This window comes from Pogona vitticeps, chromosome 5 (assembly GCF_051106095.1).
Source record: "Pogona vitticeps strain Pit_001003342236 chromosome 5, PviZW2.1, whole genome shotgun sequence".
Classification (NCBI taxonomy): domain Eukaryota; kingdom Metazoa; phylum Chordata; class Lepidosauria; order Squamata; family Agamidae; genus Pogona; species Pogona vitticeps.
In genome coordinates, this window is record NC_135787.1 from 139,455,825 (window position 1) to 139,483,570 (window position 27,746).

The window sequence follows — 27,746 nt, forward strand, 5'->3', positions numbered from 1 at the left end:
GGACCGGGGGAGCCTGGCCTGGGTCTGCGATGCGGGGCCGGCCTTACATCGGCGCCCGCGCCCTCCGCCCGCCTCCCCACCTCAGAGGTGATCACTCAGCGGGGTGGGGGGAGAGGGATGGGGGGGCGGCATTCCCCACTCCGGGGCACCCCCGCTACCCCGACCCCTCGATGCCCGGGCGCTTGAGGAGGGAGAGGCCGGCGGCTGCCAGCTCCGAGGGGCTCCTCTGCTCTTGAGACCGGGCGAGGGCTTCTTACGGGCTGGAAGGTGTGTCCGACCTCATCAATTATGTCAACGAGTCTTTAAGGCCTGACAGACAAGGGCGACAATACAAGGGCCTGATGGGGGTGAGGAGCTGGGCGGGGGCGCCATCCGTCATTGGATGGGCATTGATCCTCCGAGGCACCATTGGGCCCTTCTTCCCTGTCCCCCTGGCCGGGGATGGAGGGGCTTCCCCAGTTCCCCCTTCTTCTCGGCCGCTCTTCAGCATACACACACACGCACCAAACTCCAGAAAGGCAGGCAGGGCGAACAACGGGACGCTCTTTCGTGTTCCCTTCTGCCCCCCCCCCCAAAGACAGCCAAAATCCTACCCCTACCCGCTCATCAGCCAGGAAATTGGCCCCTTAAGAAGGGCGCGCTGACACTCGCTCTGGTTAAACCTAGTGCTTTCCTTATCGGTGGTTTCAAGCATGATGCACCTAAGGCCTGCCCTAAAAATAAGGAACGGGGGGGGGGGGATATGACAACTTCCAAAATGCTGTGGGCTTGCAGAGATCACTGGCCGATTGTCATCTCCCAGAGGAGGTGACAATGAAAAAGTAGCTTTAGCTGCTCCTTAGGGAAGCCCTCCAGATGTTGGCCTGCAGCTTTCAGCATTCCTCTCCATTCCCAACACCTGGAAAGCCATACTTCACCCCATCCCTCCACACCCAATGACATCGTAGTTGGCACTTCTGTAATTTCTCTGGCCCTCCCTCCCTTCCACCCCACATCTCTCTCTCTCTTTGGACAGTGACAGCAGAAGATGGACATTACCATCTTGGACTGAGCTGTGCTTTCTGAACTCTCCGTTCCTGCCATTCCAGCACTTGGTTGCTAGAGTGGTGGACTAATCAGCAAGACATTCATTTGTGCATTAAATAAATGGGTTCCAAGATGATATAAAATTGATTCTGCTCTTTAAAAAAAATAATAACCTGGATGAAGAAAACGCACCAGGGCAGTAACAATATTAGAGTTCTCAGTGAGGAGACTGTCCTGAGAGTGTGGGCACTTGATCTGCTCAAAGTTTGGTTTGGGGTTGTACCATCACAGTTCTGTTTTCATGTCATGGTGCATCAGCGATTACAGGCAGAGGAACAGCATGCTTGACAGCGTCTAGCACAAAGACTAACCAGAGGTGTGGTAAGAGGAATTCTCACAGAAAAGGTGTGGAACTTTGGTTTTGTTGTGAATGTTTGCAAGAGCAAAGAGAAGAAAATTATTACGGTTTCTCTCTCTGTATCAGAATAGGGGCTGTGTAGCCATGTGGGTGGCCAGCCCTACAATACAGCCACAACAAAGCAGAAGAAGCAGCTAAAACCTCACCTTATAAAGAAAGTTACATTCCAGATAGAAAGGCCTAAACGCTAAGCAACTGCATATCTATTCCTTAGAAAAACAGGAGAGGAATTGAGACAGATGGACCCCTAAGAGTATCAATCTAATCAAGGTGCAGGAGGAAGTGTTGGTCAGAGAGTCCAAAGAACAGACAAGCCTCCTTAGCATCTCTAGTCATAAATCCCCTTGCAGGCACCTTGAGCCAGATAGGTGCTAAGAGGTGATGCTTGGAGGATTCCAGGTCAACAGATCTGAGGTCCTCCAAAGTTCATAGAGAGATGCACATCCCATTATTTCTGCACATACTGGTAAATTTTTGATGTAATCCCATCTTTTTTAACAGTGTCTTGTGCCAAAATAAAGTACCATACAATGCTAACAACCTATATATAAAGCACTTTTCTGGAAATGTGAATACAGTATATTATTTGATTCAGGCATGACTGTGTAGCATAAACATAAGTTTTCAATTATTTACTGTGTAAATATAATACGATACCCAGCGTGGTCTTGTGGATATAGTGACAGAGTAGGTCTCAGGAGACCTAGATTCAAATCCCCACTCAGCCATGGAAACTCACAGGTGGTGGATGGGTGGGTGAAATTGGTAAAACCATTTCTTAAATATCTTACTTATCTTGAAAATCTTATTAGGGTCACTATAAGTCAGTTCTAACCTGACAGCACATAACAACAGTACTGTGCATTGTTACAAGAGCTTGATATTATTTAATTGTCATGGCCCCCCACGTACAGAATCCCATGAGTTTGGAGAAATAGTTGCCATTCTCTGCTAGAAGGCTACAGTGCACTCTTTCAAACTGCAAAGAAGTCTATGTGCTTCCTCACGGAACTACAGAGCCCCAAGATTATGCAGGAGGAAGCCATGGCAGTTAAAGTACCATTCAACTGTGATAACTGTGTAGGTAGATGCACTTTACATTTATTGGCATTAGCACTCTTGAAAATATCTTGTGCTAAAACATATTTGGTTAGATATGATGCTGGGGCATGGGATGCATGGAAGACACATTTTGGGGAAATTGTGGCTATGTGCCCTAGGATAGTCTAGACTTCACAGGGGTTGCACACCACTTGTTTCTTATTTATTATTTGGAGTTGTCGCACATTATAGAGCATTACGCAAAACCAGTACTTCCAATCTGAGGGTTTCTTATAGGTCTTGAAGGGGCTGATACACAGATCATCAAAATACATGATAGAGGGTTGTTTTGGAGAGTGTGAAAACACTTATTTTGGGGGCAGGGTATGAACACATTGGAGAGCTAACGTGGTCTATGAATGGAGTCATGGATTAGGACATCTGGGTTCAAATCTATAATCAGTCATAAATATCTCACCTTGAAAACTCTATTAGGGTTGCCATAAATACATATACTTGAGTTAGTTAATGAGGATCATCAATAATTGAATTAAGGTTCATCAACAATTTAATTTCAAACCTCTATGGGTATAAAAATCAGTGGGAAATAATAACAAACATGATATCATTTTGCAGCACATTAAGAGGATGCATAAATTCTTCAGCAAATGTGTAGCTTCAAATTTTCAAGCAAAACAGTCTTGCCTTTGACATCCTCCTCCTTCTTACTAACAATAATATATCTGGGCATTTTTTGTTTGTTTGTTTTATTGTGTTATAATGTTGTATTACAACAAGAAGTTGAATTGTAACAAGGAGTTGCTAACTATAAAGTAAGAAAATGTAATCAGATTAAATCATCATTATGTTCTATGGGGCAAATATTTTTTCTTTAACTGTCATCCTTGAAAATTGCAATCATTAAAATAAATGTATGGTACAATATATGTTTCTTCCAGGAGTCGCCTGCATTAGTAAACTAGGATCTGTGTGAAGAAACATTTCAGATTGAATAGGTTTGTTCTGCTTTTGTAAAATTATTAAGGAATAACAGCACATGTTTCATTTTGCAATGTATATCTTAAGTACTAGTATGACTTCTTTTTAGAAACAGCTATTTCGGAGGAGAGTGGAGTGTATTGGGGGCATAAATAATAACTTGTCTTACTTAACCTAATTAATTAATTTTTTAGTGAAGGAGGATTGCTGTATTAATTCCACAGTGGTGGTATTCTCATTCCACCGATCACTTCTCTAAACATCAGTAGGTTTGAGGGGGGATGCAGACAATATAGTGTCAGGGATGCTGCCTTAACACCACTGATATGTTTGTAGGGAGTCAGTGGTCAGGGAAACCAGCGGAGTCCAGCTTGTTTTACATAGCTTGCTGAATGATGGTGGAATTGCGCAGATAGTGATGGCAATGCCACAGTGGAGGGCAGAACTGAAGTGGTTCTTATGAAGAACAAATTCTTTGCAATTAATTCCTTTTTCATAAGAACAAAGCTCAATTGGTTAAGTATCCAGCTGTGGAGTCAGAGGCTAGGAGTTTGATTTTCCATTGTGTGTCCCAGGAAAAAAGCCAGATTGTTTAGCTTTGGGCAAACTCTACAATACCAGAGAACACCTACTTCAAAGTACTGTATACCTAAAGTACCCTGCAAGGAGCTGCCATAAGTCAGAATTGATTTGTGGTGTATAATTGTTATTATAAGGATTTTCACTCATTGATTGTTGCTCCTTTTGCACTGTAACTGTTGCATTGCTTTTATTGTTAACAAATGATGGCCTCACTAAGGATAGAGGAAGAATATGACAATCAACTTTTAAAGTGTATAATATAACAATAATGATTTTGATAGGCTTTGGAATGAGGACTTCACGAATGTGTTTTAAGAAAAACCACTTTGCAACTCTGTTCCACCAATGAAGTATTCTGAAGAAAGCTGCACATCTTCAAAACCAGACTCTGTTCACTTGGTCTCTCTATGCCTCATGTGGGACAGCAAATTAATAATAAGCTGGTAAAAATACTTCTTTTTAAAACACAGCTTGAAAGACATATCCATTTAGCCCAGTCACAGGATATTGTTATGACTAAATCAGTGAAAGCTGCTACATGTTCTTTTGCAGAGAGAGAGAGAGATTGATTAATTTATCTCATTTTCCAAGTAATTTCTCTTATTCTTAATAAATTCATGAATTCTATAAAAAGAACTGCCTGAATTTGGGATGAGCAACCATCTCCTCCTCCACCTCCTGGATGGACAACTGTGATCTGTGTTGGATAGCACAACTGTAAACACACACACACACACACACACACACACACACACACACACACAGAGAGAGAGAGAGAGAGAGAGAGAGAGAGTGAGAGAGAGAGAGAGTGTTTCCTGTCTCTCAAACTTAAACACACATGCACTCATACATACCCAACACACTTACAGAGACAAATGGCCATAAGCCAGGTGCGAGGTAGTCATATGTCTGAAATTTTGGCCAAGTCATACCTCCCAAATTTAAATAAATAAATAAATAAATGAACAAACAAGAAGAACGTCCTTTAGTGCACTCTAGAGGGTGGGAGATGTGATCTGCCATGTTTGCAAGCTTCCAGTATTCATGGGACCCATTGGTAAGGGCCACCAAAGGCACAAGGTGGTAAGAGGGGGGAAATGGGGAGTTGCCAGACCCAGGGATAGGAGGATACAGTTGTAGCACTCTGGAGATCGACCAAATAAAACCATTCTTTGTACAAAAAAGCACAGGCTTTCTGTACTTTAAAGGTGTGTTATGTGCCATTAAGTCAATACTGACTAATAGGAACCCTCATAGGCTTTTCAAGATAGATGAGATATTAAAGGAGTTCCCATGCACAGATCACATTTACACATGGCAACGTTGTTAATTTAATATGCCTCTTCAGACATATGCCACACTGGCCAAAATCCTGTTGCTTAATGTAGTAAATTGCACTAGAATAGGCCCATTGACTCAATAAGAATTTAATAAACCAATTCCTCCATATGTTCCATTGATTCAAATAGGCCTACTCTAACTGCAAATAAAGTTAGAGTAGGCCTATTTGAATCAATGCAACATATGGAGGACCTGACTTACAAAATCTCAATTGATTCAATGGCTGTTCTAGTGAACGTATCTCACTATGCTGAAAAATGGTAATATTGGCCACTGATTTCTTTTTTCTTCTTTTTCTTTTGATGATTAATTGCTACATTTTAATGTGAGCTTTCGTGGACAAATCCACTTCTTCAGACAAGGAAGTATATATTCGCTCGGCATTATTTTCAACATAATAACATATTATTTTCTCTTTTTAAAAACTTTATTTTTATTTTACATTTTATTTAAATTTTATTTTATTAATTTTCATAGGGATAGGGGTTATGGTACAAATAAAGGGACCAGATAAAAGTGGGGGGGGGGGAGGATAGGAAAGGGTAAAATTCCAGAGAGTGAAAAGTATTCTTAAATCCACTTATACAATTGTATTAAAGATGGAAATCATACAAAGAGATTAAAAAACAGCAATTTTTCAAGATATCTATCATTACTAATCTTCCATTTTCTTGGACCTTCTCTTTCTTTTTATCTTTAAGCTTGCTAATTTTATAGGTTTAATATTATTCTGCCAAGGTTATATATATTGCTCAAAATTCATTTTAGAACCATTAGTTTGTGTTTACAGTATTTTATCATATATTCTTTCATTAAAAATGTCTTCTTAAATTTAACGTTTATCTCCACTATCTCCATATTGTAACCAATATTTTGTGTCCCTCTTATCATGTCATTTTTCATTTTTCATCTTATGGACCATGCATCCATTCTCAAGAGTTTCATCCACTCCATATATATTGTCCCATCTGCCACAGCATGTTGTCCCATCTTTGTCCCATCTGCCACAGCATGTGTCCCATCATTTTGATTCTTCTCCCTTTCATAGCAAAGTTCATAGTAAAATTCACCATTTGCTGCACTTCTGCTGCTGACATCTCCATAAGATCATAATTATCCATAATTAGCTCTCCACTGCATTGTATCTTCACCTTTTTCTTCTGAGGTTTAAGAATAAGATTGCCTTCCTTTGTGTGTGCTTTTAAAAAGTCAACTTCCTGTGGCAGTTCTGGTTTTTTCTCCATCTTCATTTGTTTTTCTACTCTTTAGTTTGTTCAAATAGCTGATCCGTCTCTGCTTTTATCTAGTGTAGTCCATTAAATATAATGTTTTGAATATTCTTGAGAACTCTTGTGGTTCCATGATTGGAGATATTATCTGGATTTCTTTCCAGCAGGTACTAACCATAGTAGTTATTCACAATGGTAGCTTATGTCTTCAGGCAGAAAACATTTGCAATTCAATCTCTCTTCCCCCCTCCCTTCATAGTTAGCAATGGTTGACAGGAGGAAGGGCTTCCTAAGACTGTTTCTGGCTGCTTCACAGGTTTAAATCCATCAACAGTTTATGCTTGTATTGTCCTGCAGAAGAGAGTTTTATTGCTGCAATAGAAGCAAAGTTGTTTCCCCCTCCTTCCCCCCTCCTTTTTTCTGTTTATCTGAGTCAAGCCTCAGATGAAGGGGGGGCAATGCTTGCAGGTCTGGCCAGATATAGGTCTAGTCACTTTCTCTGAAAGATTGCACCCACTCTCTTCATTGTTTAGGTCCTTAAGAGTTCCATATGTAAAGCAAGCCTGTTATTTCAAGTTCTGGTCAAGAATGTTTCAAAAATCCTTCAGTACTTTTCTGCTCTCTGCCATTGGGGCATTCACAGCTTTGTGCCAAGATGGCGTCCACTCGATTTCTGCTTCCAGATGCAACTTTAAAGAGAAGCCAATCCAGGGATCACCCAGCCCTCCTCCGTACTCAGCCCAATTCTGTTACTTCAGACTTTCACTTCTCCTAGTAAAAGTCCTCCCCCCCAAGTTTTTTGGGGGGTAAAAACCAAGTGGTCTCGGTCAGTTTCAGGAGGGCTCCTGAAAACTGACCAATCTTGCTGCGACAAAGCCCAGCCATCTCATGTTTCAGTTAAACATACCCCCACCTAAGTGACTCTAGGATTGTAGACCTGTAGCACAGTTGTATACATATCTATAGAAGAAAGCTCCATGAGCTGAATAGATAGGAGATGCAAGATTACAGAGTAAATGCATCTTTTGATGTAAGTGAGAAATAGGACACTCATCAGAGACTTCTGTCGTGCTTCCAGACAGTCATTGAGCAGTCATTCATTTTCAAGGATGGGAGTTTAGGAGGGCTGCAAGCATTGTCATTTTTCATCTTCATTTTTCCCCACACATTCTTCCAGCTTTCTTCACACCATACACATACACACACACTTCATTAAAAAGGGAACGCTGGAGTAATTCCACTAGGCATCTAGTGGTTAGTAGACATCCACCTGGAAGAACAGTATCTTCCTTGCACTGGATAAACAATGTTGACATTGGTACAAATTCTGCAATATCTGACAAACCAGTTACCTAACTGATCTGAAGGCCAATCTGGGGTACTGAAATATATTATGATTCTATTCAAACCAGTTTATGAGTCATACAATTCAATTTGTATCCTGTATCCAAATTAATTAGTAGGCCTTCATTGGAATTGCCTATTTGGTTTTGTACTGAAACCAATATGGCTATTGGAAAACCAGACTGACATTTTCTCATTGTATGGGAAACCAAAATGACTACAACCTTTTCCTTTTTGTACTGATGTGCATGAAATGTGGAGATTTATAGACCTTACAGAGGGGAGTAAACCTGCCAAAGTTTCATACCACTGATTTCAAGGATTTCCATACCAAGTAGCTTTAACATTTGCTTTCTTCAGAAGGAAAAGACAGAAGTGATTTGTGGCCCATCCAATTCTGTTTGTGCTCCAGAGGCAAAGTTACTTCACTCTGTACTGGAACTGGATTTGGTCATTTCTCTTTGTTCAGGAATACACAAATCAGTCTGAATCAATCCAGTTCAGTTACCTTTCAACTACACCTCGGGGAAAATACAGGTTCATCCACTATGATTTGCAGTCATGGAAATCGGCTTTCCACGGGTGAATTGCCATCCAGATGACAACTTGCAGGAGTCAGCAGGGCAAAGCAGAGAGTTTGGTTTGCACAGAGCTCCAACTGCAGAAGCCACTGTAAGGTGCTACTTGACAATTCCACCTCTCCCTCTCTTTTTATTGTTCTCCTAAGTATCTTAGTTATAGTATGTTTGAGCACTAAGCTGAGACTTTAAAAAAGAAAGACGAAATTGTCTGGAGACAAGGAGTGCTCAGTCGAGGGGAACTGACACTCCCACAAGTGATCTTTGCATCGGATCAGGTGATCACATTGGGCAGAGAGTGGACAAAAGCAATGGCAACTTAATGGCAGCAAATTTAAACCACCTCTGCCAGCTGAACAGGAAAAAAATACAGCTCCCTGCTCAAAAGGGACAGCTCCCCAATGGGCTTCCCTGAACTGAGCATTACATTGTGTAGTCACTAGATTTTAATTCTAATTATCTGTGCTGGATCTGATGCCAACTGTAGGCTAAGTGGCCAGTGTAGTCACCTCCTTAATTAATAAATTGAAATTTGGAGAGCCTGAAACTTGCCAACAATGGCCCTCCTCATTCTAGCAAGTGAAGCTACACAATTTAAATCTGATTTAGTGCTAATAAAGAATAGCTGGATTCAATAGGTTAATAACTGGCCCTGTCAAGTCTTTTATTTTCACTTTGAAATTCTCACCTTGAGAAGAATTCTGGGTCAGTCAAATCATGTTGACTTCTAGAACTGTGGCAACAGCCTTTGCCTCACAAGCTCCTTGCTCTCTCCATCTTCTGTTACACCCCACAAATATGCCTGTTGTAGCAACACCTTTTTAAAGCTCCCTTTTCTCTAGCAAGAGAACCTGCCAGGAATCAGGCCGTCCGCTTCAGGCCCATTTGAAAGACCTGCAGTTCCTTGAGTCAAGGGTAGAATCCAAATGTGAAATCATCCTCGCCTGCCCTGAATGTAAAGTCAGATTTCTTCCTGAAGCTAAAGAAAAGCAGCTAGAAGCCAAGGGTGGAAGAAAAGCATTAAAGGCATGCACCTAACGATCATTTCATTGACTCTACAAGCCTTTGATTTTTATTTTCATATCCACTGGACCCTAAGGCACTAACACTGGGATACTGAAATGCAAGGACGAGAACAAGAGCTGCGAAAGGGGGGAGGGGAGTAAGTAATCCTGCACAACAGTTCTTGTTTTGTAATGCTCACTCAGGGTGATTTATTAAGCAGTGCTGAATCAGCCTGATTAAAATGCATAAACAGTTCTGAACAGTAAACAACCATGTCTAAAGATGGGGGGGAAATGGGACCCACATGCTGTGCATGGAAATTGCCCTTAACAACACAGCCTATTGTTCCACCAATAGGAAGCCAAAGGTTGCTTGTAATCAAATTTGAAGTTTCCCATCACTTCCAAAAGAGTCACTTCCTTGTGTAAACGTTTCAATTTGTTGTTGCTTTAAAAGTATTTCCTGACTTTCTCCTGACAGAAGCCCAGATTTCTTTGGCTAGCAGGTAGGAAGACAACAAGGGACTAAGAGTGGGTTGGGATGAATTCTTAAAGGTGAAGGACTGTAATTACAAATGACAAAGGATCCCTCTGGAATAAAAGAGGAACAACTTTCAGTGTTTTTCTTTAAAAAGGAAAAGACCTGAAGAATTCAGACTTGTGTTACAACTTAAACATATACAATATAGAAAGAACTCATATTCTTTCTATATCTAGGTCAAATCTTTGCATTGGATGTGTGTGAGGGTTCAGTATTTACCTCAGGCTTACCAGACACAAATACAGGAGTCTCTTGTTCTTGAAAAACAGAACTGGGATTTATTGGAACATCAAATAAAGAAGTATCAACATTCAACTTGTCATTTGTCTTTTCTCTCATCGCCAACGGGTCCAGCGAGGGTATCCATGCTTCCTGATAAAATGGGTTAAAACTAGGTGCGTACCAAGGTCCCTTGGGAAACGGGTTCACTTCACCCGGTACCTTCCCTTCAACATCTACTTCAATCAAAGGTAATGTCTCTTCGTCTCCCCTCTCCAAGTCTGAGGGGTCGCTCCCCTCAGCATAGGGGTCCCAGGGTCCGGTAAAGACTTCTTCCAGCAAGCCTTCTCCAGTCGCCATGCCTTCCTTTCCCTTTCCTCTTGTTCTACTTTCTCCTTTTCCTCCCTCAAACGTCTTCTCCACTCCCTAGCCTCTTTCTCACCACAGTATGACGGTCTGGGGGGCAAACCCCTTCTTCTCCTGTAATCTGCCTCCTCACGAGGCACCTTCACCCTCTCACTTCTCCCTGTCCAGGGATCTTCTATCCAGATCCACTCCTATCTCCCTGGTATCTTGTCTCTCTCCTGCTCCACCTCTCCTTGCCCCGCCTCTGTCAACGGTCTCCCAGCTACTTCAGTTCCCGCCTTTTCTAGCTGGGTCTGTGTAGCAACAGACATTCTCATCATCCCCTGTTCCACGTCTCCTGTGTCTACCCCCTGGTGTCTGACCGCGACGCGTGAAGTCGGAGATGCTATCTGTGTCTCGCGTTCTCTTTTAACTGAGGACGACACTCCAGCGAGGACTTCTATTGCCTCACCTCCGGTCTCACACTGTGTTGAGGAAGAATGGCTTGGGAGTATGAACTGAACTAGAAGCCATTGAAGGTGGCTAGCTGGTGCAGTCTTTAGGTAATTAAATGTAATTATGAAATATCATCTCATGGCCTGTCAGGAAGTATTTCAACATTTGCATTTGAACCTAATTTACTTCATACGAAATTTAAAACTGATGTCCACTGACACAATGATTTTTCATTTACACAGAAATCACTGCATGGCATTTTGTGGATCTTGTGTGTTTTCTGTGCCGACAAGTCAGAACCGACTTACAGCAACCCTAATAGGGATTTCAAGGTAAGTGAGATATTTAAGGGGAGGTTTTACCAGAGCCACTCTTCCAGTCAATCTCCATGGCTGAGCAAGGATTTGAACCCTTTTCTCCACAGGCCTAGTCCATCATTCTATCCACTACACCACACTGAGACTCCTCTGTGGATCTTACTTTACTCATATCCACACACAAAACAAAAGATTTGGCTGAATACATGCTGTGCTATAGAGGTAGCCAGATTTTTGAAATGCTAACACAGAAACCTTGTACCTACCTAGCCAGGCTAGATGTCCCACCTGTTTCTTATTTAGAAATGTTACATTTAAATATTTAAAAAGGCTTCTTTCCTTGAAAGGAGTAACAAGTAGCAAGTATAAGCAAGGCCCTGCTGTAGGTCCACAAAGGGCATTGAACTATATCCTTTCATTCTCAGGTTGGTTAAAGCAACATTTAAGGCTTGTTTATGGTAAACAGCCTTGGGGGGATGGGAGGCACATTGTCTTACCCTTTCCTTGGGTGTCTGGAGCAAGCTTGACCGAATCCTATCTACTTCTGTGGAGTGATCTACTTCACAGTTACTGCTGTGTTTTATGGTCAGTTTTGGAGGTTGTGCTTGTCGGCTGTCCACTCATATCAGTAAGGATGGTCTACACAAGAGGGCTCTATAAAGCTGTCTTAGTGGTTCCCCCCTCCATTTGATGTAAGAAGCACTTGTGAGAATTTGTTTTTGACAGTTTTTAAAAATTATTATTTCTCCCTGGCTTTTAGTTGAAATTCTTGCTCAAACTCACTGCTGTTGAGTATTTTGAAAATGGATTTCATTGAGACTGGTTTTACCTTAAATTATTTGTTTTTAATTTGATTTTACCAAAATATTTGTGAGCCTTACTAAGAAGACTATGTTCATGAAAGGCAGTTTAAAAATGGACATCATCACCACCACTACCAACATCATCCTCATTCCCATTACCACATCCATATCTGAAGCCTTTACCTTGTACATTTGCTCTGGAATTTCCATCAATGCTGTTACAATTGCTGGGGTCCTGGTGTATAATCTGGTATAAGTAGCTGTATGGTCTCATCTTGAGGCAACCCAGGCCAGAACTGCAGCCAGGTCTATCAGCTGCAGCAAAACTTCAGGCCTTGAGAACTTTCTTATGTAATTAGATTGGCCATCAGAATAATACCATCAAGACCTTGAACTCACTCCCATATGTGTACCCAGCCTAGATGGGTATGAGTTCTTCAGATTCTTGGAGGATATATTGCCTCATCTATATGATGATGTGTTTCTAATGACACAAGGTATCACAACTTCACACACACACACCCGCATCTAAAAGCATTGGGTTTTTTGCCACTAGTCTGCAATAACAGGGATTGTGGCACAACATCTGAAAAGCCACAAGTTGCCAAACCTGTACATGGGACCTAGAAATAAGGTGAGAGGCAAAGACTATCAGTGTGAGACAGAGTGATCCTCAAGCAGGTTTTAGTTGCTTGAAGATGACAGGAAAGACCTATGCCAGAAAGCCGCTGCCAGTCAATGTAAGCAACTATGAGGTAGACGAGTGACCCTCAACCTGTAGGAGTCCATATGTTTTGAACATCAACTCCCAGAGTCCTTGACTGTTGACTATGTTGGATAGAGCTTCTGGGAAATAAAGTCTGAAGTATATGAAGAACCAAAAGTTGAAATCCCTTAGACTAGATAGATCAACACTCTGGCCTGTTATAAGTAAAATTATCTTCAAGCCCTGTTTGTATGAACCATTACATCTAAACAAATGTTCCGCAGTTCAACAAGACCAACTCAGACATGTTTTTTACTACAGTTACCAGTGTGAACACTTGCTTACCTGAAAGCAAGTCTACTGAATTCAGTCAGAATTGTTTCTGAGAAGAGATGCATAAGACTGTAATATTTCTAAATATGCGGGAATGTGGGCATATATTACATTTTTACCTACATTTTTCTGTATGCTTCAAAGTAAGTTAAATAAATAAAAATAAATTAGATAGTAGCATGTTTATATCTTATTTATCAAAAAGACATTTTAGGCACAATTGCTTCTGCCAAATTATAGAATTTTATATAATGTAATTCTATGGAAACACATCTCCTGCAACTGAAGAGACCTTAAATCCAGATAGTACCTTTACAGTATGAATGCAGCATCATTTGCATTTGTGATTATAAATGATCTGTACATGTAGGTTATACGTAGCTTTTTGATTTGATTTGTTCACATATGAGCCATCATTCTGTGATATAAAATTCAAATATGTAACACTGGTAACATTGAGGAATTAAGTATTTCTTGAGAGTAAGTTAAATAGTATCATAATGATTTTATTTTTGCTCTGCAAGTATACTCTAAATGCTATCAGAATGGAATACTCTAAGAACAGAAAGACAAACAAGAAAGGTTCCAAATATCACTGTTAGTATATGACAAGTGCATTGTGTCTTAAATCTATCCATTCCTAAATGAAGAAAGAATTTCAGGAAGCCAAATTTAAGAACCAACCGAGATGGTGTTAAATGAATTTCTGCAACAAAGAATGAAATGGTGGATTACAAATGAGCACCCCTTTTCGTTAGCTCGCTAAATTGGTGTGCAAGGCTGGAAAAAGAGAACAATGAACGCCTCCTGACACCAGGCTGTGTGTCTGGTGAGTGCTGCTCGGTGCAAATGTTGGTACTGTGTGAGTATATTTTGTCTTTCTATAAAGTCCTAATGAGCTCCTTGGGTGAGAGTGAAACCCGTTGCTTTTTCACACTGTGCTCAAGACCCCTAAACTTCACGGGGTCAGATCGAAAGAAAGGGTAATGGACCATGAGGTCCGGCTTAATAGACCTGATATTAACACAGCAGCAAGAATGTCACCAAATGCAAAGTTTTAGGGCATGCCATGAATGACATATTTGTTACACTTGATAACATACAAAGATCATAACAGAGTAGTAACACTAAATCAATGTCATCTTGAAAAAACCTGCCCGGTATGAAATAACACTACATATTTCCTCCCCTGCAACAAGTCATAATTTGGTTATAAAAGCTGTATCATACATGATATGATTGTGATAACATTCTTTTCTCATAAAGATTTTGGGTGGGAAATCCACCTGTAAAATTTCATTGTCACTGATTTAAATCACAGACCATTTGTACACAAGTGGAACAGAGGTGAGAAATCTGAAATAAAAATAAAAGATGTTGCCTATTTAGGTCCGATGCACAAAACACCATGCCTCTGTGCCCAAATGCATACTTTAGTCTTTAGAGGGCTTATTTTCAAGATCCCAAGCGACTAGTGTGCACACTTGTCCCATGGAGCATTAGCTTAAACAACCTTGTTGTGTGTGCCCTAAACAGATCCCAACCCTTCAGCTGGGTCTGTGCATAGTAAATCCTCAAGTCAGATATTCCTGTCTTGCTTCTGAGACTGTATCTGAATACACCATAGGATGTTCCGGTAATTCTTTGGTGAGCATGACCTACATTGGGGTGGGCACACTTAAGCATCTGAGAGCCCATTTTCTCCCCAGATGGCAAATTCCTCTGCACCTCATGATCCTTCAGTTACAGTCTCCATCACACCCTTTTCCTGAGCTTCCATTTAGAATGTTCATTTTCCCCTGCACTTCTTTGCCCACCAGTCATGACAAGCAGCCCCTATGTCTAATTAAGGTGTAATCATATGGACCACTAGATTGATTCTGCCATTATTTAAATCATTTTATAAATATCTGTTCACACGAACCACAGGTAAAATCAATTCATTTGACCAACCAATTTGGTTTTCAACTTCGCCAGCATGGGCTTTTTAAAATGATCTGATCCCTGAATTGCTTCTATTCGCATCAGTCTGGTGTGTGTGAATTTACTTTGCACCCACTTGTGGTTTTGGTGCCATGGGCACTGCATGCCACCGTGCGTGTTCACTTTGAAATACAGTATTTTTTTTTCAAATGCTAAGTGATGTATCGGTGTTCTTTCCCCCAAGAATTTAAAGAACTGCCAAGGGAAACCTTGTGTTATGAAACATCTTCCAATATTGCCTTCCAAAATTTTTCACATTAATTTATATTTATTTATTTATTGTCATTGTAAGTATATACACAGTATACCCATACAATGAAATTCACAGATACCCAGAGACCCGACACATGCACACACATAAAATTCCCCAAACACTCCCCACCCACTAAAAAATCCCCCAACACTCCCCACCCACTAAAAGTCCCCACTAAAAATACAAACATCTACACCGCAGGCCAAGTAACACAGTCCAACTAACTATTCACTACTGGTGGTCTTTAAGCTCATTATTAAGTGCAATTATAGCTCTGGGATAAAAACTATTCAGAAAATGTGTGGTCCGAGTCTTAATTGTTCTATATCTTCTGCCAGACGGCAACAGTTCAAAAAAGTTATAAGCAGGATGCGGACGACCCAAAATGCCCCCCGCAGCGTTTTCGCGACCTCGGTAAGCAAGGGGAGGGCGCGAAAACACTGACAGGGGGCCATTTCGGGTCATCCGGTGGCCATTTTGGAGCTGCCGAACAGCTGATCGGCGGCTCCAAAATGGCCGCCGGACCAGCAAAAACATCGCTGGAGGGGTAAGTTTTGGCGCCTATTGGAACGCATTAAACTAAGTTTAATGCATTCCAATAGGCTTTTCCTGCCCCGTACAGCGATGTTTTCGCATAGCGAAGGTTAATCCGGAACGGATTAACCTCGCTATGCGGGGCACCACTGTATATCATTTAGGTATTTTTAACAAACAAACAAAAGAGATCAATTTTAGAGCAGAGTGCTCCTGAAACAGAGTGGAAAATGAGATAATTTTATTGGAATGACATGTGTAGCCTACAAAACCTGTTCAAAGTTCAAGAGATGTATCAAAAGAAACAAACAGCCTCATGGACATGCCCAGTGAGTTATATATCATGTGATTATACATAAATATATATCGGTATAAATGAAGTTGGAAATGGAAATAATTCAAATGGCCCTTACAATCGGAAGAGAAAGAACTGATCAAGAAACCTCGAAACGATACAGGAACCAGTTAATATATTGACATAACCTATTGGCTTGCATTGTGCAAACCAGCCTGCAGGCTGTGATTTACTTGGACATGCCTAGGAGTAAGCCCCATTCAGTTCAGTGATATTTACTTCTGAGTAGACAAACATTCAGGACTGCTTTGTTAATGGACTGATTTCTTCACATTTTAGAAAGATCCTTTTTTTTCTGTATTGATGCTCTTGCTTCATGTGTTCCTGACCATTTTTACTATTCAAAAGATATGTTTTTAGTGAATGTGGTTTTACTTCATGTTGGTTTCATTTTTGGAAGTGGAATCAAATTAATGGATGAGGAGACCCTTGGCTAAAAATAGTTCTCTTTTTATTTGCTTACTAATTTTCTGAAAAACAGCAAGACTCATAGAATATATTTAAAACATTCTTCTTCTGCCCCTCTACCTAGGTGTACAAAGCAGCTCGTAGAACTTACCTTACAACTGAGCTGACTTGCTTAATATTGCACTGTAGAATAACAAGAAGATTGTTGTTGTTTAGTCATTTAGTCGTGTCTGACTCTTCATGACCCCATGGACCAGAGCACGCCAGACCCTCCTGCCTTCCACTTCCTCCTAGAATTGGGTCAAATTCATGTTGGTAGCTTCAATGACACTGTCCAACCATCTCGTCCTCTGTCATCGCCTTCTCCTCTTGCCTCCACACTTTCTCAACATCAGGGTCTTTTCCAGAGAATCTTCTCTTCTCATGAGATAGTATTGGAGCCTCAGCTTCAGGATCTGTCCTTCCAGTGAGCACTCAGGGTTGATTTCCTTCAGAATGGATAGGTTTGTTCTCCTTGCAGTCCAGGGGACTCTCAAGAGCCTCCTCCAGCACCACAATTCAAAAGCATCAATTCTTCGGCAGTCAGCTTTCTTTATGGTCCAGCTCTCACTCTCTCATTTTTGTCCTTTATCATGTTCATCTTTGCACAAAATGTTCCTTTAATATCTCCAATTTTCCTGAACAGATCTCTGGTTTTTCCTTTTCTATTATTTTCCTCTATTCCCTTGCATTGTTCATTTAAGAAGGCCCTCTTGTCTCTCCTTGCTATTCTTTGGAAGTCTGCATTCCATTTTCTCTAACAGACTTAGTCTGTTTCCCCTCTGCTATTTGTAAGGTCTCGTTGGACAGCCACTTTGCTTTCTTGCATTTCCTTTTCTTTGGGATGGTTTTTGTTACTGCCTCCTGTAGAATGTTATGAGCTTCTATCCAAAGTTCTTCAGGCACTCTGTCCACCAAATCTAGTTCCTTAAATCTGTTCTTCACTTCCACTGTGTATTCATAAGGGATTTGGTTTAGATTATACCTGACTAGCCCAATGGTATTTCCTACTCTCTTCAGTTTAAGCTTGAATTTTGCTATTTTGAATTAAGCTGATGATCAGAGCCACAATCAGCTCCAGGTCTTGTTTTTGCTGACTGTATAGAAAAGAGTGCTTTTTTGTTGCTGCTGAACTTATTTCATTTTTTAATGCTGAAATTTTTGTAAAGCTGCTGTATAAAAGCATTATTTGAAAGTTACCAATCCTGAAATGAGTCTTAAGCAAGCACAACATTGTATGAATGTAAAATTTTATCTAAGCATTGGTGTCTGTATGTGTGTTGTTTTGACATATACTCCCCCCCCCCCGTAGTGCTGAAGCATTCTCCGGGTGATTTACAACATAATTATTCAAAATAATCAATACACGATTCTTGCAGGACTGGAAAATAACTTGAATACTCTGGGTCCGGCTCTGCATAGATGTGTAGAAGTATTTCAGTTTGTGTCTGGTAACTGGGCATTAAAAATACAACATGCTGCTGCTGTTGTTTTGCTTTGCTTATTTGATATGTGTAGGCTAGTTCCAGTGTTTTTTTTCTTTCTTTCAATGCAGGAGGTCTACAGATTTCTGTTAGAATCACAGCTTTGGCTCTTCAATCTAATCAAGGTTGTTCCTTACACTAGAGATGTTTTTTCCGCTTGTTGTGGCATGTTAGTCAATTGTAATGAAGCAAGTGGTAACCAGTGACACAGTTTGTTAGATAATATAAACTAAAGCACTACTGCCACCAGGAGGCCAATGTACAGTACAGGGAGTGATCTAAAGTTCACAAAGCAGCAATTAACTCTGTTCGCACATTTGACAAAGTCACTGGGGAGAAGACAACAGTGGAAATCAATTAATGAGGCAGTACAGTAATCCCAGCTAAAATGTTGCATCGATTAAGTGTTTTAACATCTGTTTTGGGCATGCATGCATTGCAGATCACATTTCAAATCGTACTCATGTGGTTGCCACATTTGTGTTAATCAACAGCAGATGTAGCTAGCAGTGTCTTAAAAAAAAGACGGCCACTGTCAGCGAACCCTCATTCTCCCCTGAATTCACTAAACAGTCTTCATCAAAGTAACCTCAGCTTCCTTTCTCCCACTGCCCTCCCTTTGAAAAACAGGCTCAAGCATAATAGTTACATGACTCTCTCAGGTGGGATTACAGCAGAAAGTCAATGTTTCTGAGAATGCTTAATGCGGCACCCTGCTTTCAATAAATGGATTATTAGTGTAGTTTTTTCCCTCTTTCTTTAGGACATGACTTGCTGACTTGAGAAGCATTGTATTCTCAAGCAAGGACAAATTTTGCTAAGATACAAAAGTGGAGGGAAATGAACATTCAAATGTCAAGTTATTATTTAAGGAAGATTTTGACATTTCTCAGAAAAATGGATTTACTATCAGGTTTGTATAAAGTTTGTTTCTGATTGTAGTTCAGTTAAAGAACACATTTCAAAATGCTCCTCTGCCTTTCATACGTTTTCTTCCTTGTATTCAAAAAGTAATATAATAAACACTATTCAGACGAGTTTTATTCCAGTCAGTCCATTCCATCAGTACAGTGGGGTCTTGGCTTAAGAACGGCTCGAGTTAAGAACATTTTGACTTAAGAACCACTCTCATAGGAAAATATTGACTTGACTTACATACTTAGATTTGAGTTAAGAACTGAAAAAAAACCACGTGGGAGGCAGGGAAAGTGCAAAATGTGAACTTTCAGTTAACTGTTGGCCAGTGAAAAGGGTGCCTGTCTGCTTCCTCACTCCTCCCAGCGTTTAGAGAGTGGATTGGGAGACAGTCTTCGGACTGCCTGGTACTGCCTGGACTGTATTCTCCCTGCCTTCCCTGAACCTTTCTTGATCTAAGAAAAAAAGAAACAAAATATCCCCCTCTAGTGGTCGAAGGCAGAATAGCAGCTTCCCATTAGTTTCTATGGACGGAAAAGAGCAGATACGGATCAAATGGTTTTCAATGCATTCCTATGGGAAATGCAGATTTGACCTGAGAACTTTTTGACTTGAGAACCGCCTTCCAATACGGATTAAGTTCTCAAGTCAAGACCCCACTGTATGTTCATGGACTAAATTTTCATTTCCAGTCCCCACTTCCATTTGCAAGAATTGGACTGATAGGAATCGTGTTGACATAACAAAGACAGAATATGTCTTAGAAAGTATCAAGGTGGTGGTGGGGATGTTTCTTTATACAAGTGTTTTATTAAACTGGTTTCCATGTTTTCTATAACCTATGCCGAAATTCTGGAAAAAGCAATGGTTAAACCATTCAGATTCTAAACATGAGTTTACATGTGCATTTATTGTATTTCTGGTTAGACAATAAATGTTTATATATTTAAAGATGGTAGGCATGTGCCTCCCTGTGGCCTCATCATGGATTGTAGTTATTGAAAATTTTAGCTGAAGTGTAGGTGAAGTTGCAGTGATACTGGAGAATAGTGTTCTAAAGAGCAAAAGGGAACAACAGGATTCACATGCTCAGTGTGCACACATAAAGAGCTTGACAGTCATGAGGGTTTCATGCTACCTTCTGAACGCATGCATGTTCTTGCCACGTTAATGTAGTCTTGGACAGGAGCCCAGCACAGGTTCTCATTGCATTTCAGAGAATATAAAGATAAACCTGGCCAGCTGAATAGCTCGATGAACTGAGCGCCTAGTGAGAAGCCAGGGAACTGGAACCCACCCCCCCCATTATGCCTCCTGGAGAAGAGCCAGACAGTGTAGTCAAGCTACATCATCCTACAGTCCCCCCAGGAAAAGGGAACATTAAACCACTACAGAAGTGTTGAGGGACATCAGGGTGACCAGAACAGATTGGTTGCAGCTGCAGTTTTCTGGAGGGAGCTGAGCAGTGCCCACCTTTACTGGTGGTTGGGGCACTGGAGCTGGATCCAGAGAGTATGAGGATGGCAAGCATGAGCCTGCTCACTCAGGAGGGTAAAAGAATCTCCCTGTACGGGGAGATGGGGGCAGGACCATGGTCCAGCCTAGCTCAGCAGTCTATCTGCCTTCAGATGACAGAGAGTCCTGGAATGGCGTACACCCATATGATCTCCAGAGGGCAGTTTCTCCTGGTAGAACCTTCAGCAGCTGTTCAAGCAGGCTGTGGCGGGCATCAGGGGGCATTCAGGCCTCCCAGCGCATTGGATCTAACCCAATGCTGGGCCAGGGACTGCTAATGTAACCAATAAATTTGTGGCCTTTTCTCTCCAAGGAGCTGTACGTTGTATTCTCCACATGTAAATTTGGATGGCCCCAGGAACTGCTCAGCAATAGGCCAGCAACATCTGCACTCATTCAGCACCAAGCCCCACCAAGTGGCACAAAGGAGGAAAGAACGAAACAAATACTCCAGCTGCACTTTGGCTGGAAATAAGAGAAAAACGTATGGATATTTTTAAAAAGAAATCCTTTTGTATGACACAGGCATGAACTGCTAGATGCAAGGGAGAAACAGAGGCTGAAATCCTGTTGCGAAATTACACAAATGGTGTAACTTTTGGAAGCAAATTTCCATAAGTTAAGAATTTCTCTAGACATTATCTTTTGCATACTGAATTGCATGACTCGGCTAGCAATACAGAATGCCTATGAAGATTTTTTTTAACATAGGGCAATTCACATCTAAAAGTTGCGTCATTTGCAGAACAGGATTTCAATCATTGTTTTTCTCTCTCACTGTGCTCAGGATTGCAACAGCTATGTATTTGTTTGTTTTATTAAACAGTTTGGATTTTTTTTTCTTTTCGTCCAAACTGACAAATAAATTGCTTCATGGAGGGGCTGAGGAAAGGTGGGGTATGTAGTGTATTAGGGCAGCAAATAATTGCTGCACCAATTTTAAAAAATAAAAGACAAATGGAAAGCTTTCTCCCAGAAATGTTTATTTGATTTTTTCTTAAAGGTCCAGTCAAGACACCGCTCACAGCAGGAGGAAGCCTCTTCACAGTATTGGCAAATTAGAGGAAGGTTCGCTTTTGATCTGTTTCCATTGATCATACATACTAGAAACAGACCAAAATAGAGTTATCCTACCCACACACACAAAAAAGTGGAAGCCCCACACAGGGGCTCAGAAAGGTGAGGAAAAAGACCACTTTGTGGGGGAGTGGTAGTTCACAACAAATATGTTGTCCGATGTTTAGGAGCAAACCAGCCATTCCTGCAGTGAACCAAACAGCAGGGTAAACACCTGTGTAATCTGTGTCTCTGACTGGCCCAGGTTGTCCAGAGCTTCAAGCAAGATTCTTTCCTATCCCTACCTGGAAAGGCTGATTAATACTGGGATATTATCTCCCAGGAACCTTCCACCTAGATGGAACAGGTACAAACATTGTATCGTTAGTGAGGCCTGCTTGGGTTGTCTGATTATTTGTGTCAGACTGCTTTGCAAATGTATTAGGCCAAGATAATCAGAGCAAATGTTTTCAAAATGCAGTCTGATTTACAAAGTGATCATAAGCACACAAGCTGCTACAACACTGGGAAAAAGGATTTCTTAGGTGTGTGCAAATACTGCCCAACCTGACTCATAGCTGCCTAGAGTAGTCCTATAGACCAGATGGGTGGGATACAAATCAAATCAAATCAAATCAAATCAAATCAAATCAAATCAATCAATCAATCAATCAATCAATCAATCAATCAATCAATCAATCAATCAATCAATCAATCAATCAATCAATCAATCAATCAATCCAAGCATTTGTGTGAATATGAGATGGGCTTCTGACTGGATGTATTCTGTGGCCTTTGATTGAGCTGGTCAAAAGAGGCATTTCTACTTTCCCCTTTTTAAATGTCTACTGCTGGTTTTTATTTGAAGAACCATTTTCCCCTGTGTATATCTGTGTGTGTTCCAGAGTAGATGGCTTCCAATCATGCAGTCCCCTGATTTGGGCTGGCAGGAGGCAGGCACATTTGGGCCATCCAGGCCACTGACTGGAGATGCTAAAGAGACATCTTCCACACCATAGCTCAATACTAAACGCAATGAAGAACTAGTGTACTTACCTAAATGAGAAAAGAAGAACATTCTAGAATGCACCTAGTTTAATAATCAACGTACTATCATCCCCTTGTCACACCTGGACCAAAAACAAAATAGCTGATTGATCAAATGCATGGAGAAGTGCTGGATAGTTGTTCTAGGTTTTTCAGGCTGTTTTGCCATGTTCCAAAGGTTTTTCTTCCTAACGTCCTTCCTAAAAGGACAAAAAGCTGATCTCACAGCTACAAATACTCAACTATCCTATACCAGAACACAGACAGAGTTCTGACTCCTGTCCTCAGAACACGGCCAAACAGCCCGAAAAACCTACAACAACCACTGGATTCCAGCCATGAAAGCCTTTGAGAATACTGTACAAGTTCTGGATAGTTCAGTGGCTTAGGGCTCTGGCTGCAGAGTCAGAGGTGGGGAGTTCAATTCCCCACTGTTCCTCTTTGACAGAAGCTGGACTTAATGATCCATAGGGTCCCTTCCAGCTCTATAGTTCACAGGTTCTTATTATAATACAGTAAGTAGTTTGGTGAGGTTGATCTGAGCCATCCCCAGGGCTCAGCAACCAGAGTGTCCAGAGAAGTTTGGGCTTGCTTTGAAACTTCTTGCACTGCCCTCTATATGCTCTAGCAATGCACAAATATTCCTGCTTTGCCTTGTTTGGATTCTTTTCACTGCAGTCACTCACACCCCTAATATTTATATACTAACATAGTTCCTCTTCTCTCAGGGCACTTTTTATCTTAAAACTCATCTATTCCAATAGAAAATAAGTGCACCTAAGTGAGGATGAAATTACATGAGATGTTAAATGAATATGATGTGGCTAAAATCTCTTTCTCTCTCTCTTTATGTTGGAATAAATACCCATGGCCCCAATTGAAAAAGGGAGAAATATTTAAATATTCTTCATATCTCATTTGCACTGAAAAACCTACTTCTTACACATGCAGGAGTTTACAAACAAATACAATTCAAACATCCACACCCTGAAGTTTAGTATGGGAAACAGGTACCATTTTCAAAGAGTTTTCCCCAAAGATTTAATCCCAGTTAAAATTACTTCGTAGCATGAAGTGTGTGTGTGTGTGTGTGTGTGTGTGTGTGTGTGTGTGTGTGTGTGTGCAGGAAGAACAAATGTACTGTGTACATAACAAAATAATTGCACAATAACAAAAGCATTATTCAACAGCTAAATTTCCCTAGCATTGTTAAGAAATGCCATTATATTCAGTTTGTCCAACATGGAACCGTTTATGATTCATATTTTCTTCACAGTTGTTGATAACAGTTCAATCCAGAAGAGGGCAAAAGAGACACTATACTGGAAGCTTAATGAAAGATTGAAAATTAACCTATCTTCAGAGAATTAACCACAATGGGAAACAATGCTAAGTCATTTCACACACATTTTTTAAAGCACAGAATTTCTAATTTCCTCTAGTGCTTCACTGCACTCTCTGCCTGTCACTAAAAGGCAGTGAAAATATTTGGGAACATTTTTTGTGCTAAGAAATTGAGCTTTTATCAGTCTCTGCACAGTTTTGCCATGGGAGAAGGAGTGGGGGTAAAGAAGCTGAGAAAATAAACATTAGTCTTTTTCCCCCCATTTGTCTTACTTTAATTTTTTTTTTTTTAATACCGGAAGATTCTGCCTTACAGTAGGTGTGTGAAAAGGAACCTAGTAACATTTTTCTTTTATATCCTTATTTGAATACTAACCAGAGTTCCAGAACAAATTCTTGCTACCATGTGCTCTGGCTGTTGGTTAGGGTCGTAAGTCACACTCAAGTAGGTCTGTTGAATCACTGGGGATTGGGTGGGTCAAATACTCTGATAGTTCCATTGAGTCAATGGAATTGTTTTAGACTTTGGAACTCCCTCCCACAGGAGGCCAAGCTGGTCACATATTTGTTGTCCTTCCGCAAACAGGTGAAGACCTTTCTCTTCAGGCAAGCTTTCCTTTAAGGAGTAGAAATGAGTAGCTGCTTGAGTGGGGGTTTTCAATGGATGCTTGTTCTTAACTGCTTTGAATATTGCTTTGTTTACTGTCTTTCAGTGTGTTGTTTGCTTGATCCTTTTTAGTATGTGTATACCTACTTTTTCCAGCTTTAAATATTGTATTTTAATGATGTAAGCTGCCTTGGGTCTTTCTTAAGGAGAACGGCAAGATTAAAATATTTTAAATAAACAAATAAATAAATAAATAATGTAATGTTCTACCTTAAGCAAATAGATTTCAGTCTATCTTAAAATTTCCTGCTTTTTCCTTTGATGATTCACAGCAGTAACAGCAAAACTACAGGACAACAATGAATCGAATACATCAAATAATAATTGAAAAACCAGACACAGGACTTAGCACAAAGTTAACCCTACTTAGGCCACCCAAGAGGATGTGGGACATATTTGTATAATTTATTTCTTTGACAAGGATCTGCATTGTTTCAGCTTCGATTCACAAGAAAAATTCTGGACAATCCTTTGTAAAAAAAGAAAGATGAGTTTTATACACTGTATTATATTTTGTAATGTAAGAAGGCACTTCAAAAGTGTATAAGCCTCCACAACTAAAACAAACAAAACATCTTCAAATACTTGTAATTATTCTATTAATAATTATTCAATGCAGTCAGGCAGTGCTGTTGCTTTTCTATCGCTTCTTCTTTTTGCTCCCTGCCTCTTTGAGCAACTACTCAGGTAAGGTAGGCAATCCCCCACTCAAGCTATAGCCTTAAATACTCTTACCTGGAGGCAATTAAAACACGTACTCCCTTTCTCCAGGATCTATCAGAATAAATGTAGGTTGTATTTCCCCAGGGAGTCCATATGGGGCAATGGATAGAGCACTGCCTTAGTACTCAGCAGACCGAGCTTCAAATTCTTACTCAGCCATGGAAACTCACTGGGGTGTGTGAGAAATCCAAAGCCCATTTCTTGAACTTCTCACATAACTTTTACAGTTGTCGTAAGTCAGAAGCAACTCAGTAACAATCTATTACAACAATCTTGTAATGGTGCTGAAATGTTTTTCTTTTGATGCCTACCAGGCAATTGAGCTCCCCTTTCTGTCCTAGCATTTTTCTCCATACCACAAACATCTCTGTAGCATGTTTGTGAATTTGTTGGAAGGCATGCATGAGCACATCCTTCTTCACAGGACGCCCCTCAAAGTGCAAAGCGCTGACTTTAGTGTTGGATCTGCAAACTCAGGTGCCAGTTGCATTTGTTCAATGACCCCCTTGCTGGGGCAGCAGTACTATTATGTGGCCCGTGGTAGCCATTATGAGAAAGAGTGAAAACATGTTAGTTATTAGCTTTGTTATTGTTATTATTATATTGTTACTGCCAGGAAGGGGCAAGAGGTGTTTAGGTAAAGGTAAAGGTTCCCCTTGACATATTTGTCCAGTTGTGTCCAACTCTAGGGGGCAGTGCTCATCCTGTTTTCAAGCCGTAGAGCCAGCGCTTGTCCGAAGTTTCCGTTGCCACGTGGCCACCGTGACTAGGGAACGCTGTTTTACCTTCCCACCCAGGTGGTCCCTATTTATCTACTTGCATTTGCATGCTTTTGAACTGCTAGGTTGGTGAGGAGCGGGGACAAAGCGACGGGAGCTCACTCCATTGCATGGATTCGATCTTACAACTGCTGGTCTTCTGACCCTGCAGCACAGGTTTCTGCAGTTTAGCCCACAGCGCATTTAATGGATACTAAAATAATGTGCTTCCAAGTCAGTTCTGACTTATGGTGACCCTTTTTCAAGGTTTCCCAACCTTACATACAAAAAAAATTTGTCTAGCTTTGGATACCAGGTACATTTGCCTTGACCAGAGTTCAGGAAATTACTTTTTGAAAGTAATCGTAGCTATAGATCCAGGCTTCAACAAAGGAGGGGCTAACACTGCAACTTTTTAAAGTAATGTTTTAAAAGTAATATTTTCTTTCGTTCTGCCTTTGTTATTGGGGCAAGAACTATTTACAAATAATTGGATACTGGGGTGGGCAGAGCTCCTAAGTAACTACAAAAAGATCCCCTTATCCACAAGATCAGTATCCACTGATTTTCTTATCCATCCTCTGAAAATATTAAAAATATTAAAAGAAAAAAAAATCCAGAAAAAACTATTTTACATGTATTACCAAAATCAGTCACCAGAGGGAGCCACAGACCATGCTATGAATACTTGTTAGTGAATATATAGTATGGTATCTGGTGCCCTCTAGTGGCTACGTTTGGTGGTGCATGTTAAACAAATTATTTCCCCTGGTTGTTCCCGGTTTTTCAGGCTCTTTGGCCTTGTTCTGAAGGTTGTTCTTCCTAACGTTTCGCCAGTCTCTGTGTCTGGCATCTTCAGAGGACAGCAACCTTTTATCATGATATGTATAGTTGTGTTCAAAATTATTCAACCCCCAATGCTGTAAAGGGGTTTAGGGACTATAGTGTACATTTGGAATTGTATTCAGAATGAAATCCTACAAGGACGTTTTAAAGAACCAAATGCAACTAAAATAACATCAATTGTTTATGTAATACAGTAGTAAATGTTTCTTTTGTGGTTTCTTCATTGCCACAATTATTCAACCCCTTAACGACTACCACTCTGAAGAAGAGAGGTTCATTCAGGTGTTTTCGATCAGGTATTGAAAACACCTGTGGATGTCACCGAGCACCAATCAAGCATAATAAGCACCAATTAGGCAGCTTTAAAATGACTGTGATACTCAGCTCCTTCTAGACATTTACTGGTGTGGTTACAAACATGGTGAAGTCAAGAGAATGGTCCAGGAAGACAAGAGAAGAGGTGATTTGTCTTCACAGGAAGGGCAATGGCTATAAGAAGATTGCAAAGAAGTTAAACATACCAAGAGACACCATAGG

At 40.7% G+C, this 27,746-nt stretch overlaps 1 long non-coding RNA gene across 1 annotated transcript; it reads left to right on the forward strand.

Annotated features, from left to right (window-relative positions):
* Window positions 1-26,972, forward strand: LOC140707378 (uncharacterized). The gene is made up of 5 exons (XR_012087401.2): window positions 1-87; window positions 11,366-11,455; window positions 19,102-19,251; window positions 21,082-21,947; window positions 25,155-26,972. It is a non-coding gene; the product is annotated as an uncharacterized LOC140707378 (long non-coding RNA).
* The last annotated feature ends 774 nt before the right edge of the window (window positions 26,973-27,746 follow it).